This window comes from Helianthus annuus, chromosome 5, assembly GCF_002127325.2.
Source record: "Helianthus annuus cultivar XRQ/B chromosome 5, HanXRQr2.0-SUNRISE, whole genome shotgun sequence".
Lineage (NCBI taxonomy): Eukaryota > Viridiplantae > Streptophyta > Magnoliopsida > Asterales > Asteraceae > Helianthus > Helianthus annuus.
In genome coordinates, this window is record NC_035437.2 from 149,620,681 (window position 1) to 149,635,618 (window position 14,938).

At 33.8% G+C, this 14,938-nt stretch overlaps 1 long non-coding RNA gene across 19 annotated transcripts; it reads left to right on the plus strand.

The window, feature by feature from the left end:
- The first annotated feature begins 6,543 nt into the window (after window positions 1-6,543).
- LOC110941637 lies at window positions 6,544-12,859 on the plus strand. 19 transcript variants are annotated; one of them, XR_004892496.1, is made up of 13 exons: window positions 6,547-7,486; window positions 7,835-7,886; window positions 7,991-8,317; window positions 8,584-8,720; window positions 8,854-8,921; window positions 9,081-9,133; window positions 10,262-10,363; window positions 11,344-11,479; window positions 11,718-11,777; window positions 11,854-11,903; window positions 12,014-12,261; window positions 12,333-12,397; window positions 12,475-12,859. It is a non-coding gene; the product is annotated as an uncharacterized LOC110941637 (long non-coding RNA). The 19 variants fall into 19 exon arrangements; XR_002594226.2 differs by having other exon boundaries at window positions 6,545-7,486; window positions 11,344-11,777; XR_002594224.2 differs by having other exon boundaries at window positions 6,548-7,486; window positions 11,854-12,261; window positions 12,475-12,858.
- The last annotated feature ends 2,079 nt before the right edge of the window (window positions 12,860-14,938 follow it).

The window sequence follows — 14,938 nt, forward strand, 5'->3', positions numbered from 1 at the left end:
TGGCTAACTGTTCCATACTAAAAGTTTCCTTCATCGGTAAGAAATGAGCAGACTTGGTTAACCCATCTATAATCACCCAGATTGTATCATTACCTTTTTGTGTCTTGGGTAATTTGATAACAAAGTCCATTGTTATCAATTCGTATTTCCATATTGTCATTTCTAATTGCTACAACAAACCTGAGGGTTTCTGATGCTCAGCCTTAACCTATGAACAGGTTAGACACTTGGCAACATAAGCTGCTATATCCTTTTTCATTTCTATCCACCAAAAATTCTTTCTTAAATCTTGATACATTTTATCGTTTCCAGGATCTATCGTATACTTAGATTTATGGGCTTCTTCTAATATTCGGTGGCGTAGGTTTCCTAGTTTAGGTATCCATATTCTCTTTTTATGGAATCTCCAAATTCCATCTGTTCCTTGTTCTAATTCCTTAATCATTCCTTTCAATTTCTCAGTATCATCCTTGATTACTGATTCTTGTACTTCTCTAATTTGCTCATTTAAATCTATCTGCAGATTTAATTTAAGAGAACGCATTTTTTTCAGCTTTTCGTGATACTTTCGACTTAAAGCATCAGCTACTACATTAGCTTTTCCTGCATGGTACTGGATATTACAATCATAATCACTAAGTATCTCCATCCAGCGTCTTTGTCTCATATTTAACTCCTTTTGCCCGAAAACATACCTTAAACTCTTATGATCGGTAAAAATGGTAAACTTACTACCGTAAAGGTAATGTCTCCAAATTTTCAGGGCAAAAATTATAGCTCCTAATTCTAAATCAGGGCCGTCCCCGAGATTAACAAAAAAAAATTGGGCCTCGTGCAAGACAAAAAAATTGGGCCCTCATCGTATAATATAAACTTATGAATTATATATTCAAAAACCACAATACGACAATAATTGATTAATCGTTATAAAAATATACAAAACAATAGTAGCGTAGAAAAATAACCAAACTAACTTACTTAAGCAAATCGTGAGGCTCTCCTAGCGTTTTTGGAAGCAAAGCTCTCGATCAAGTCTTTATAGTCCATACCTTCTAATATTTCGTTTTCAATAGATATCATCGCCAAGCCATTAAGTCTTTCTTGGGACATTGTCGATCGCAAATAGCTTCATCCACATTAACATTAGCATCATCTTCACGCATATTAGCTTCATCCACATCAACATCCGCATTATCTACACCCACATTAGCATCCACATTAAAACTAGAACTTTGAGATAGTTTTGAGAAAAAAATGTGTATACGCGACCCTTTGTCAGCCTTTGCTCTTTCTACCTCTACCTTCTTCTTTTTACGTTTTTGACAACCAGATAGGTATTTGTATTTGGGAACGGGAGACATAATCTCGAAAAAAAACAAAGTTTCAACATTAACTATCAAAGTTTATAGCATCAAAATAATAAACTAACATAATCCTAAAATTCACTTCTTTCAACTATTTTCATTTAGATCTAGTTCATTATATTACTTGTTTAATTCGTTAGTATTTAAAAAAACAACTAATAAAATGCCTAATATCCAAAAACATAATTTATGTTTCAAAGTTCAAAGTCACTATGAAAAATTGAATATATGAAAACAGCTTCTTCCTTTATTTAATGCTATATTAGCAGTTTTTAGAACCACTTTATTGTTTTGGTTTCAAGTTTCAAAGGCATAATAGTTCAAACAATTGAATAAATAGACTTCAAATTTCAAAGTTTATAAAATAACCTAAAAACTCTAAAACAAAGTTTGTGAACAAGGAAAGATCACTGACAATTATCCTCGGTGTTTTCGAAAGAATGATATTTTCATAAACTTCAAACAAAATCACTATGATATGAAACTTAAACATTTGCGAATCCTTTTCTTTACAAATAAAATTCTTGAATTCATGACAATACCTGATGAGGGAGCAGCGATTGAATGATGATCGGCCAAAAACTCGCAATTCCTAATTACCCAATGAATCGTCGCTGCAAGCGTAGAGCCCTAGAGATGAATTGTGACAGTCGTTTGTTCCGTGTTACGTTGTTGCGCCCTCCCAGCCAACAAGATTTCGTAAGCTAATTTAGGGATTGGGGCCCAAATCTGAGTTGGTTTTTGTTTTGGGCTTTAAACTATCAGATCTCATTACATAATACATAGAAACTTAAAAAAAAAATTGGGCCCCTTGGCAATTTAGGCCTTGTGCAGTGGCCCGACCTGCACAGGCCCAAAACCGCTCCTGTTCTAAATCATGGGTTGAATAGTTTTTCTTCATGATTCTTAAGTTGTCTAGACGCATAGGCTATAACCTTTTGATGTTGCATCAACACACATCCATAACCTAACTTAGAAGCGTCAATATAGACTACAAAATCTTTAGTTCCTTCTGGTAATGCTTGTATCGGTGCTTTGGTTAATCTTTGCTTAAGAATTCTAAAGGCTTCTTCTTGTTTTGGTCCCCATTCAAACTTAACAGACTTACAGGTTAACTTTGTTAAGGGAATGGGTATTTTAGAAAAATCTCGGATAAACCTTCTATAATAACCGGCCAATCCTAGAAAACTTCTAACCTCCGTTGGTGATTCAGGGACTTTCCACTTAGTAATTACCTCAATCTTTGTGGGATCCACATGAATTCCTTCATGCTTAACTAAATGTCCAAGAAATTGTACCTCTTCTAACCAAAATTCGCATTTTGAAAATTTAGCATAAAGCTTTTCTTTTCTCCGCAAATTTAGAAGTGCATACAGATGCGCTGCATGTTCCTCTTTACTCTTAGTGCAATGGTGATTTTGTAATTTAAACTTACTCCGAATTTATGTTATTTGTTTTTGTCGAATTTATGTTCCGAATTGTCGCAACCACTGTCCCCTAATTACCCGGGAGCGGGTGACCGCGAACTCAGATTTAGTGGTATCGATGTTTATCAATTTGGCAGCGGAATTTACATCAGTACCGTAGTTAGGAAATATTTTATCAGAGTAAAATACCACATTTTTATAATATTAAACTCATGGAAAAATCCCAAGTTTCTATTACAAACATGTTTATAGGGATAAACCCTAATTTATTGAATAAAAACATCTTCTTTATTTAGGTAACTTTTATAGCCACTTTTCCAAGCCTTCAGTGCTGTCCAACTGGCTTCTATTTTGGCTTTCACATTTTGTTACCTGAAACGCGTTTTAAAAACACTTTGTCAGTGGGAAATACTGGTGAGTGAATCGCAATTTAATCAAGAAGACTTTTATCATTTCACAGTATTGAGAGCGATTACAATGTTTATATCTACACAATTACTCATTCAGTATTGTCAATCCTGACTGGTGGGTCATATTACTCATTGGCTATCTCGTTATCTAATGGTAACGTGTTCCACATTTTGTATACAAAACCCCAACATACCGGCAGTAATTGAAGAATTACAAAGACTTAATCATTGCTAATTATATTTTAAAATATTTAAGGTTTTATAAAACAGTTTACAAAAAGGTTTACAAAAAGGAGATTACTCACATTGCTACTTTCGGTATTTTTCCTGTGATTTCCGGGTTATAATCTATTTAAATAATCAATGCACACGCGTTAGTATAATAACCCAAATTTTACATTAGTTATACCCTCCTCGAGACTGAACTCCAACGAATACGTCGGGCAGAGCCTCGACAACCGTTACAGAGCACAAGATCAATCGGGCAGCGTATCTAATACGTAACCGGGGGTTATGATACTTACAACGAGGCAGAACTTCACTAATTAGAGGGTATGATGCCCGGGTATTATGTCCACACTTTAGAAATTGAGAGAGAATCACGAGTTTTGAACATCGGAAATGAACTGCCGATGCTCCCAATTTATAGGAGCTGATCTCGGCTTCCTCGCGGCCCGCGAAGGATATACAAGGGGTATTCGCGCCCCGCGACGTAGGGTATGTAGGGCCTAGCTTTGTCCGGTCATACACATAGCTTCGACACACCTCTTGACACGTGGCAATAGGGGGTGCGGGAGAGTGGCCAACTGTCGCGCCCTGCGTAAGCCGAAGACTAAGTCTTCGCAGCCCGCGAGCGCCCTCTGGATTTGGTTTTTCTTGATTTTTGTTAATTTTTAAGGTATCTCGGGTCCATTCTCGTATACGGGGTGTATTTTAGGACGTATATGGATGCTATAGTTATTTTAGGAGGGTTGTTATACGAATCATATTTATCATTATGCTTTTTCAGCTGGAAAAAACAGGTATTTTCTGCTTTTAATTATTATTTTTTTTAATATATCCGTAGGAAATTTGTAGGAAAAAGATTAAACATGTTCGTAGGAAATGCGTTGGAAAAAATAATAAAAAAATAATTTCATAGGAATTGTGTAGGAAAAAATAATACATAAAACTAGTTTTTCTTGATTTTTGTTAATTTTTAAGGTATCTCGGGTCCATTCTCGTATACGGGGTGTATTTTAGGACGTATATGGATGCTATAGTTATTTTAGGAGGGTTGTTAAACGAATCATATTTATCATTATGCTTTTTCAGCTGGAAAAAACAGGTATTTTCTGCTTTTAATTATTATTTTTTTTAATATATCCGTAGGAAATTTGTAGGAAAAAGATTAAACATGTTTGTAGGAAATGCGTTGGAAAAAATAATAAAAAAATAATTTCATAGGAATTGTGTAGGAAAAAATAATACATAAAACTAATTTCGTTGAAAATACGTAGGGAAAACGAATACATTCCGTTAGAGTTGTGTAGGAAGAAAAAAATAATTTCGTATGAACTGTGTAAGAAAACTAAAAGATATAAAAGTTATATTAAAAATAATTATAATTTTTTAAACACAAAATGTTAATAAATAAATGAGTAAACTGCCATTTTGATCTCTGAGATTTGGTCACTTTTGCCATTTAGTCTAAATTTGAAACCTTTTGCATTTGGGTTCTTATGATTTCACTTTTATTGACATTTGGCTCCAAAAATAAATCAGATCATATTTCTCAAATTAAATGCTGTTATTTTGTCCTTTTTCTCAAGGGCAAAATAGTCATTTTAAGCATTAATATATAAAAATAAAATAAGAATAAGCATAAAAGTCTGCATTCTCTCTCTCTCTCTAAACACCCTCTCTCTCTCTCTATTCTCTCTCTCTAATACAGTTCAGATATTCATAATCATATCCATCTGTTAACTTGATTCATTCTCTTCGCCGGATGCACCATCACCGGCGAAACAAAACAACTCAAACATTCAACTCTGGCACCGGAATAAACCGACTGAAATCACCGCCGTGGAATCTTGAACTCCGGCGATACACACATTCATTCACCCTCTCTCACACACACTATCTCTCTCTCTCAGTACTCTTCCACCACCATCACCATCAGTCTACCACCATTAACACCAACCTGCAACCACCACCTACCGCCCCTTTTTAAACCGCCGCCGCCTGCAACCACTACCTGTCACCTTCCTTCATTCTCCCATAACCACAAAAATTCTCAAAACCTAGAGAGAGAAACAATCTGCAACCCTAACTGCCACACAGGCTCTGCATTCACCAACCAAGAAACAAAAACCCCAAATTGACAACTAAAATGATCAAATTGCAACTGAAATTGAAATGTGAAAATGCAAAGTGTATTGACCTTCGAGCCTTGTTTGTTCAGTCACCGGATCGGACTGTGACATCTCCATTAGAGAGAGATTGAAGAGGGTTTCAGGTTCGGGTTTCAAGATCGGATTTTTCAAGATCGGATTTTTAGAGAGAGAAAGAAGAGAATTTCAAGTTTTGGTTTCTGGGTTTGTTTCTCACAGAATCTTTCTCTCTCTAGATGTATAGGTATAGTTTGTGTATATATCTTTGATGAGAAGAGAAGTATGTGGTGTTGCTGGAGAACCTCGCCGGAGAAGACGAGAGTGAGAGGGAGGAGGAGGGTGGTCGTGGCGTGGTGGATCTCTGCCAATTTAAGAGGGTTTGGGTCGGCTAATTTAAGAGAGAGAAGAGAGAGACAGATGGGTCTTTAAATAAAATAAAAAATAAAAAATAACCAATTTACCCCTGAAGATAAGGACAAAAAAGAAGGATTTAATTTAAGGAATATGAGCTGAATTCACTTTTGGACCAAAATGGCACAAAACTGAAAGCACATGGACTAAAATGAAAGTTTTGGACTAAAGTTGCAAAACTGCCCAAACCTCAGGGACCAAAATGGCAGTTTAATCGAATTAAATATTTCGTGGGAAATGCGTTGGAAAGCTAAGAAAATTAATTCCGTCAGAAATAAGTAAGAGAATTCTAACGAGACATTTGTGTGGGAACTGAGTAGGAAAATATATAGGAAATGCCTCAGAAAAGGATTACACACAAGCAAAATTCTTATACCCGTTTTCGTGGTAAATCTGTGGGTAACTGCTCTTACCCACGGATTTCCTACGAAAATTGACGTAGGAAAATAACAGTTTTCTAGTAGTGGTTGTTACAACGACTAAGTACAATCTGATGTACCGCCTTTAAATCTTGAGACCTAATACAATGCATTAAAGTTCATCTATGGGATATTAAGAGATCTGCTACTTCTAATAAAACAAAATAATTTTTAGCCACTTGTCATTAGTTTAACCCATCACTTGCCACGTGTCATTTGATTACTCCCTTTTTTTCACAATTGACCGCCAAAATCCTTACTCCCTGATGGAAAAGAATGAGCGCTAAAACGAGAGATGCTTATGTCCTTTTCTTCACATGTTTCTCATTCATTCAAGCGTTACTTTTCCTCTTTCCTTTCCATCAAATCGGGGTTTCCTTTTCTTCCCTCTTCATCACCTTAATATCGTTATAATCAGAGTTTCTTTTCTTCCTCCTTCATCATCCTATGTAAACCCTAAAGGAATTCACAGCAGTTCTTCAAGGATTATTACCGATTTATTCTAATGGAATGATGGATCTTTCAAATGCTGTTGTTCTACAAGCAACAGAGTCCCAATGATGGTGAATGCAACGATGCTGAAGATAGTCTCAATCAGGTATAAAATTAACCGATTGTGTTTCAATCTGGTTGATTCGCGATTGTTGTTGTTTTTTCCACATGATTCTCATCTTTCTCTGATCCATTTACAAACCCTAGATTTCAATCGTGTTTGAGCAAAAGGTATATTCTCTTCTCGATCTTTAATGTAGTTATCATTCATATATGTTCGTATTTTAGTGTTTTAAACAAGTGTTATTCAGTCCAAAATCTGAATCTTGAATCGTGTTTGAGCACCAATTTCATTACAGCCGTTTAATCATTTTAGTCTACCATTGGCTATGCTTTATTTGTGATAATTAAAGCTTATATGTGTGCTAATCAAATTTCTATTATGAACCACTAATTGAGATTATTAAAATTAGTTAGGATGTGAAGGTTGTTATACTGACTCAATGATGATGGTGGTCATGGTTGTGGGAATCACTTAATCCCTATCATTGAATCTGGATCACTTAAAGTTATTAACGTGGATCAGCTCTGGTAATTTCCCTTTTGTAGCATAAAAAGGTCTCATAGTTCAGTAACCATGTTTAAGTTTATTGCAGTGAATTTTATTTAAAATATCTCATAGTTTAGCTCATTTTTTTTCTTTTTATAAAAATTCCCAATATTATTGCCTCTGCAACACTTCATAATAAGTTGTATAATGTACTTCATAGTTCAGCTCATTGCTTATATATGTATTTCAGAAATACAATTTGAAGACAGTCGAGTCCATTTGAAGATTGTTTTATCTAAAATTATCGCTAGGGGTTTTACTTGATTCCTGTAACATATGTTGTTTTTACTTAGGACAATTTTAAAATTTTTTGTTATATCTTTACGCAGAACTTCGTTGATCTAGAATTTAAGAAGATGGCGATCAAAATATGCGATCTAGGTATGCATTCAGTGGTTTGTTTCCGTTCTTACTTTTTTTTCCAATTGAATATTTGTTTGCATAGGTTGATAGTGATTCATTTTGTGGTGTGATTCGTTTTATAGTCGTCTGTACCTAGCGAAGGTGTGTACGATTAAGTGGGGCCTGGCGTCATTGTGAGTTTAAAGTTCTTCATTTTGGTTAATTTAGTGATCTTCGTCTGCCATCTCAAGCATTCCATCAGTTTTCTCCTATCCCTCATCCTCTATCCAGAGGAAAAAAAGACAGATAATGGTTGACGATTCTTCGTTGAGGAAACCAAACGGCGATGGAGATGGAGACCACAGGCCAAACGCGACCGGAAGAGAAAAAACCATACTGATGAAGTTACTGGTAGACTTTCCACTTCATTAAAGCATCTCCCAAACGCTTTAATGTTGTATTCAACATCGGTACTCCTTACTTTTTTCTCAATCACTGTGTTAAGTTTGCTTTTGAGAAATTATGTATACTTAATTAATTATATATTTGTTCGTGATGAATGGAATTGCCGACATGGTGCCGATTGAAGGATTGTTTTCGATTCGATTTTACTTGCCTAATGAACAAGTTCTGTATTATCAGACAATTTTATTAGTATATATGGCCTTGGATAGTTGATTATAGTGATATGTTTATAGTATATATGTTGTTTATTTTTCTAATTTTTCATTATAAGGAGGAATAGGAGATGAAAATGCTTCTACAAGGGTGTTGCGTATGTGCGAAACCTTCTTTGAAGACAACGAGATCGTTGGACAACGAAAAGTTAGTTGTTGTACCAAACTCATCGGACAAGTTCAAAGTTTTCGAGAGGTAAGTGAAGTCGATTTATCCTAACCAGGTTATGATTATTTAAAGGATGTTTCAGTTTCAACTTATAATATACAAATTTGTTTTCGTTTTAACAAGCGACCCCTACTTTGATTCTTTTTTCTTTCGATTTCAGGTTATGTCGGTTCTTTACAAATCGACTTCAGGGAATACCACCGCCTTTGACAAACTATTAGACCACAGGTTTGGTACCACCACTTCGACTAATCATCTGATGTATCTTAACATTGTGTTCCATTTGACGGTCTACACTATGACTCTTCTGTTATCCCAATAAGCAATTCCTTATTTTTTTAGATATTTTATTTTAGTAATATACTTTTATTATAAAATTTAATACAGTTTGCAACAGGGAGGAATTTGTATGCAAATAGAAATCCAAATTGAAAGCATAGGTAAGTAAGCTTTTATTCCATTCATTATTTTCCTTTTCTACCGTTATAAGATGCATATTGTTACTAGATCAGACCATTTTTCTTTACTATGAACTGGTCGATTATGTTTACATTTATCTCCAACGGGTAAAGTGGGTTGAAAGTTAACATCTAATGTTGTTTATAAACAAGGTTTTCATAAATTTGTTATTTGTATTTGTAGTTATACATCTGTACATTGTAAATGTAACTTCAATATATAGGAATATTGGATTTTAATAATCCCAACTTTCTGCCTTTGGCCGCCAATAGTCCCAACTTAATAAATAACCACTGACAGTCCCACCTATTTACACATTGGCCACCAATGGGCCCTGACTAACAGAACCCTAGCGCCGTTAGTCTCCGGTCGACGGAAAACCGTTTTTGTCCGTAAAAAAGGTTTCTAAAGGTCCGATCTAAGATTACAAAGAGGTTTGGGACGAAAATATTGAGTTTTCCGGCCAAAAAGTTGAGATTTTTTGGAAAAAAAGAAGCTTTCCGGCGTAAAAGGAGTTTTTTGACGACTTTAATAATTAGGACTTTTACTATAAAAAGGTTCCCAAAGGTCCATAATAAGGTTACAAAGAGGTTCCGGACGAAAATGTTGAGTTTTCCGGCCAAAAATGAGTTTTCCGGCCAAAAATGAGATTTCCAGCCAAAAAAAGTTTTCCCGGCGACCGGATACTAATGGCGTTGAGGTTCTGTTAGTCAGGGTCCATTGGTGGCCAATATGTTAAAAGTTAGGACTGCCAGTGGTTATTTTTAAAGTTGGGACTGTTGGCGGCCAACAACGAATAGTTGGGATTATTAAAATCCAATATTCCTAATATATATACATATTTCTTATTATAACTTTTACTTAATTTCTATGATCAAACAAGAGATCGAACATGACCCGAATTAACCAATATTATAACTTGGGAGAAACTTAAATACTTAATCTTCAGACAGCACACAACAGACTTATGTCCAGTCATTGATGAAGTGGCAACTTTATTTAGTTATGCATTTGTAGTTAAAGTGGCAACTTTATTTGCACTGCATTTGTAGAAAGTTTATTTTAAATATTTTATTCAACTGTGCATTTTTATGTGAACGATGTTGCAGCGTTCTTGATAGTCAATGACCAAGTGGAATCCTAGGAAACTAATAACAGCTGATCTAAGTTTTTGAGTTTGTAAGATCTAAGTTTTCAGCCGCTTCAGCCAGGTATGCAACTTGGATTTTGTTTCTCATGAGAACTGATGCACATTGTGATGCGGGTATTTTGAATGGTGGAGATCTTTTCTCTTTGCTGAGAAATTTAAGTTGTTTGAAAGAAAATGTGACACAACCTTATATTGCATAATCTGTCAGTTATAACGTCGTCGTCCTTCTAGATTACTTTCATATGGGTATGCTCTTATGAATTAAGAGTTAAATCGTTATCTACATATTCATCTTTTGATTCCTAATCCTCAAAACAAATTGTTGTAGTTACTTCTTTTTTTTTAATTTATATATACTTCGATTTCTGAATCATTGTCGCGCAATCATCTACCTAAGCTGAATTTCCTATTTTATATGGTATGTTTCTGAGCTAAAAGCACACTTACATGAGAAGTCCTTTGATCTTGAGGTATGTGTTTTTAAAAAACACACACACATAACTACATCATAGAGAAGATAATAATTTTAACACCCTAGGGGTATTTTGGTGATTTATTGAAAGATATAGTTCTAATATGAGACATATGCTACTCTCTTTGACTGGTCAAAACATGAGATAATAGAGTACTTAAAGAGTAGCTCAACGAGAAGGTAAGCACCTGGTGCTAATGTTTTTCCCATACAACATTATGATTTTTATCATGCTTTTGATTTTCGTAAGGTTTATGTTTCATCAGATCAATGAATGTGAAGGACTACAGGAAAAATAAGTCTCTCAAAATATGCGATTTTAACATACAATTGACTTTAACATAACCTCAATAATATCAAGTTGTAAGCAAATCTATCTTTTAATTAATATTAATAGTTTCCTTTCAATTTACATTCAAGTGTCTTATATTCTTATAAATTCTTTAGAAATCTATAACCAGGGGGAATTTAGAAGCTGGGGTGGGAATTTGGTTGTTTGGATTTGTATGTGGACCTCAATAGTGCAAGTCCTTAATTTTTTATTTGTGGTTATTGCTTTATTTTTACAGTTTTGGTCTATGATGGTGAGCATGGGCTTATCTGAGAGGTTTCATGAAGTTGTATTCTGGTTCCGATTATTATAAGCCCTAATGTTGTAAGCTCAATGATGGCGAGCCAAGGATCGGCTAAAGGCTTCTTGAATGTGTAAGTTGGTGCTATGTTGGTTGCTAAGGGAAAATATTTGTGGGAACATATATTTTTATATTATCAACCGGGAACTTCTTAAAGCTTTACCAATTTGTACGCTTGGCTTTAAGTAAGTTTTGGGCATTTATTTGTCGAATGCCATTCTGACCTATTTCTAAGGTTTCTAGAGCAAGCCACATGTATGTGCTCTCCTTGCTTTATCTTCTCATGGTCGCATGGCTCTTTTTGCCGACAGACTACCATTTCCGGACCTACTAATGTCTGATTTTCAAGACATAAAACGGTGTTTCTAGAGGTTGTATTTTCTCTTAAGGCTATGATGAGTCAATACATTTGATTATAAAGTTGATGATATTGCCTTGGCATGATAGGGTTCAAGGATGGCAGTTCATTACTTGCAACCTTCCCTTCAACCATGGTGGTATTGTTGTTTTCTAGACTCTGAGCCTATCATAAGCATATTTGCCTCGACTAAAGTTTTCGTTTTAACTATCCGATGGTGCTTGGCTTTGTTTTGGTTTAAACTAATAGAATAAACAAGAAAGTAGCGGGGGTTGAGAAGCTTCCGTTGTTGTCTGTTGAGATCAAACTCTCTCGATCCAATCGAACCTATCGCCCCAATCTAACATGCGAATGCACAACCTACACGTTACAGATTTCAGCAACTTAATTAACTCTTCTGTCAATAGCCACTTCAGGGAAACTTCATCACCAGATTACTTTCTTCCATTTCTGACCTTGGAATCCATATAACCATCAACAATTCTATAAATCTGCAGGTTTAGAAGCAGTTTTCTTTTAATCATAATTCAACTGATTGTTTTATTGATTTGTTTAATTTGGTGTTTAGGTTCGTGGAGGTTCAGTTGGATTCATTGAATCGATTTACGGTGTTTTGAAGCATATTCGAATAGTGTATGTGTCTCTTTCCCTTTCTCATTCTTCTTTCTTATTCTTATAATGTATGAAAGTGCAGGTCATTTGTTTGTTAGGTGTACTGTTGCACAACATATATGGGCTTTCATAGAAATCTGGTGCAAACTAAGCCGATTTTATATTCTTGAGCTTAAATATTTGGTTGATATACAAAATAAATGCCACGGGTCAAGGAAATGGAGACGCGCAATATTATCGGTCATGCAGACAACCCTATGAAATTAAAACGTATGGCTTCCTATGGGTTAAAAACAGGGCAAAATGCAATGCGTTGTCGTGGGAAGATTGATGTAATTTCGAGTTACACTCTATGGGGGTGTGATGTAATGTTTTTATTTGGTAAACTATGTAATATCTCCGGGTTAACATTTTTGTTGACCGGTTAATTTGAATAAAATATTTTATTGGCCGTTAAAAAAATATATTTGTAGTAGTAATGAAGGTGGGTTAACTAGAATTATGTTTGTTGACTATAAGACTTGCAGATTTGACCTGGTCATGTAGAGAGGCATGTTTGACTTTGTTTTGCTTAACCTTTTTTTCTTAAAGGTGGAAGATTTTTATTTAAACTGACCATACTATCAAGTTGCTAGAAGACCATAAACTGAATCATACGTTGTTTAGAGGGTTAATAAAATTGAAATTAGTACTTTTTTTTATTTTATTATTAAAAGTTAGTCCGCGGGTTTAACCTGAAACTGACCTGAATCTATTTAGACTAAAACCCATACCCACAATTTTCGTGTGTCAGAAATTCACACCCAACGGCGAATTCATGGTTTAAAGTTTGTCCATTGAATCTTAAAGTCAATAATAAGATTGATAACCAAATTTGATGTTAAAAACTCAATAATCTCACTACCTTTAAAAGCAAATATAATAACTATTTTTTTCTCATTATCAATTAGATTGAATCTAAAATACGTAATTTATCATTAAGATTAAAAACAAAAATAATATTTATATCTTTCTCAACTTATAAAATAATTTTTTTTATCAAACTATATATATAGTAGGAAATCATCTTTGAGTTTAATTTAAAATTAATTTTAGTAACTAATAATAAATTTAAACCAACTTTTGTTTAACTAATAATTAGGTTAAAATCCTGTGTATTACACCAGTTGAATATAATGTAATCGGTTAACAAATATAGTCGTCAAGATATGATTTTGAAAAAAAAAATCATCGTTAATGTACTATTTACTTATTATAATATTTAATATGTTTTTTATTTATTATTAGCTTAGAAACATGTGTTAATATTAATATTAATATTAATGTATTATCAATAAACTATTGATCTAATATTAATTAAACCACGTATCAATATAATATATTAATTTGTTAATTTTTTGTCATCTATAGAAAATATCCGTCTTTATTATTAATACATTATTGATAACATTCTAAAACAACAAAAATTGTATAACACCATCTAAAAATATGTAATGTATTGGATAATTATCGGATAAACCGTATATGGCATGTGGAAGTATCAACACTTATACTAATACTTGACAACAACAGCAAACTTACGAATAAAACAACTAATGTTGTTTATAAAGAGATCTTCAATGAGTTGTTATTTTTTGTTGTGTTCATGTATTTCAATTATTTGGTGTACTCTCTATTATTTCCGTTAATATTTCAACGTATGTGTAATTAAAATATTTATGTCAACAATGTTAAAGTAGTTATTTTTCTTATTAGCCACCCATGCAACACACGAGTTCTTTCATTACAAAGTTCATCTCATTGCCAGTATATATTATATGTTTGTATTAAGCCACCCGTGAAGCTCGCGGGATCTTAGGCTAGTACCATAATAATTAAGGCTAGTATGGTCCATTAAGACGTAGATAATATTCATTGCCATTAATGATATATCATGAGTCATATAAAAGTTTAAGACTTAATGTGTGATAATAAGGTTTTTTTTTTTTTTTTTTTTTTTGAAAGGTAAACTTCATTAACAACGACGATCTAAGACGGGCCGACAAAACAAATTACATATTTACAAACGAACACCAGTCTTTCCACTCTAAACCTTTATATTTCGCTCTCTTAGAAAACCATAAAAAAACTCAACACCTTAATTTCACTAACTATACCTTCTATTGCGATAATAAGGTTTAAGACTTAATGTGCGATAATAAGGTTCATCAGTGGCCATTAAGGATTTAAGAGCTAACATTAAACCCTAATATAGCCCACTAACTCATATGATTAGTTATTATTTACTATGATATGACTTGACTCAATACAATCCGATCTAACCCTTAAGATTTACTACACCTGATCTAACCCTTAAGAACTAAGACGATATAATAAAGTCAGTTAGTGAGCATTACATGAACATTAATCCCCAATAAGGCTCAGTAACATATGTGTAGTCCAATATAACTTGCTACTAATTATTTTAAATTAATTATATGTACATAAACTTCAGCTTATATGCTACTTTTTATGATATACCTTTTTTAGAGTTAAGAGATGTTTATTAGTTGGTTTGTAAAC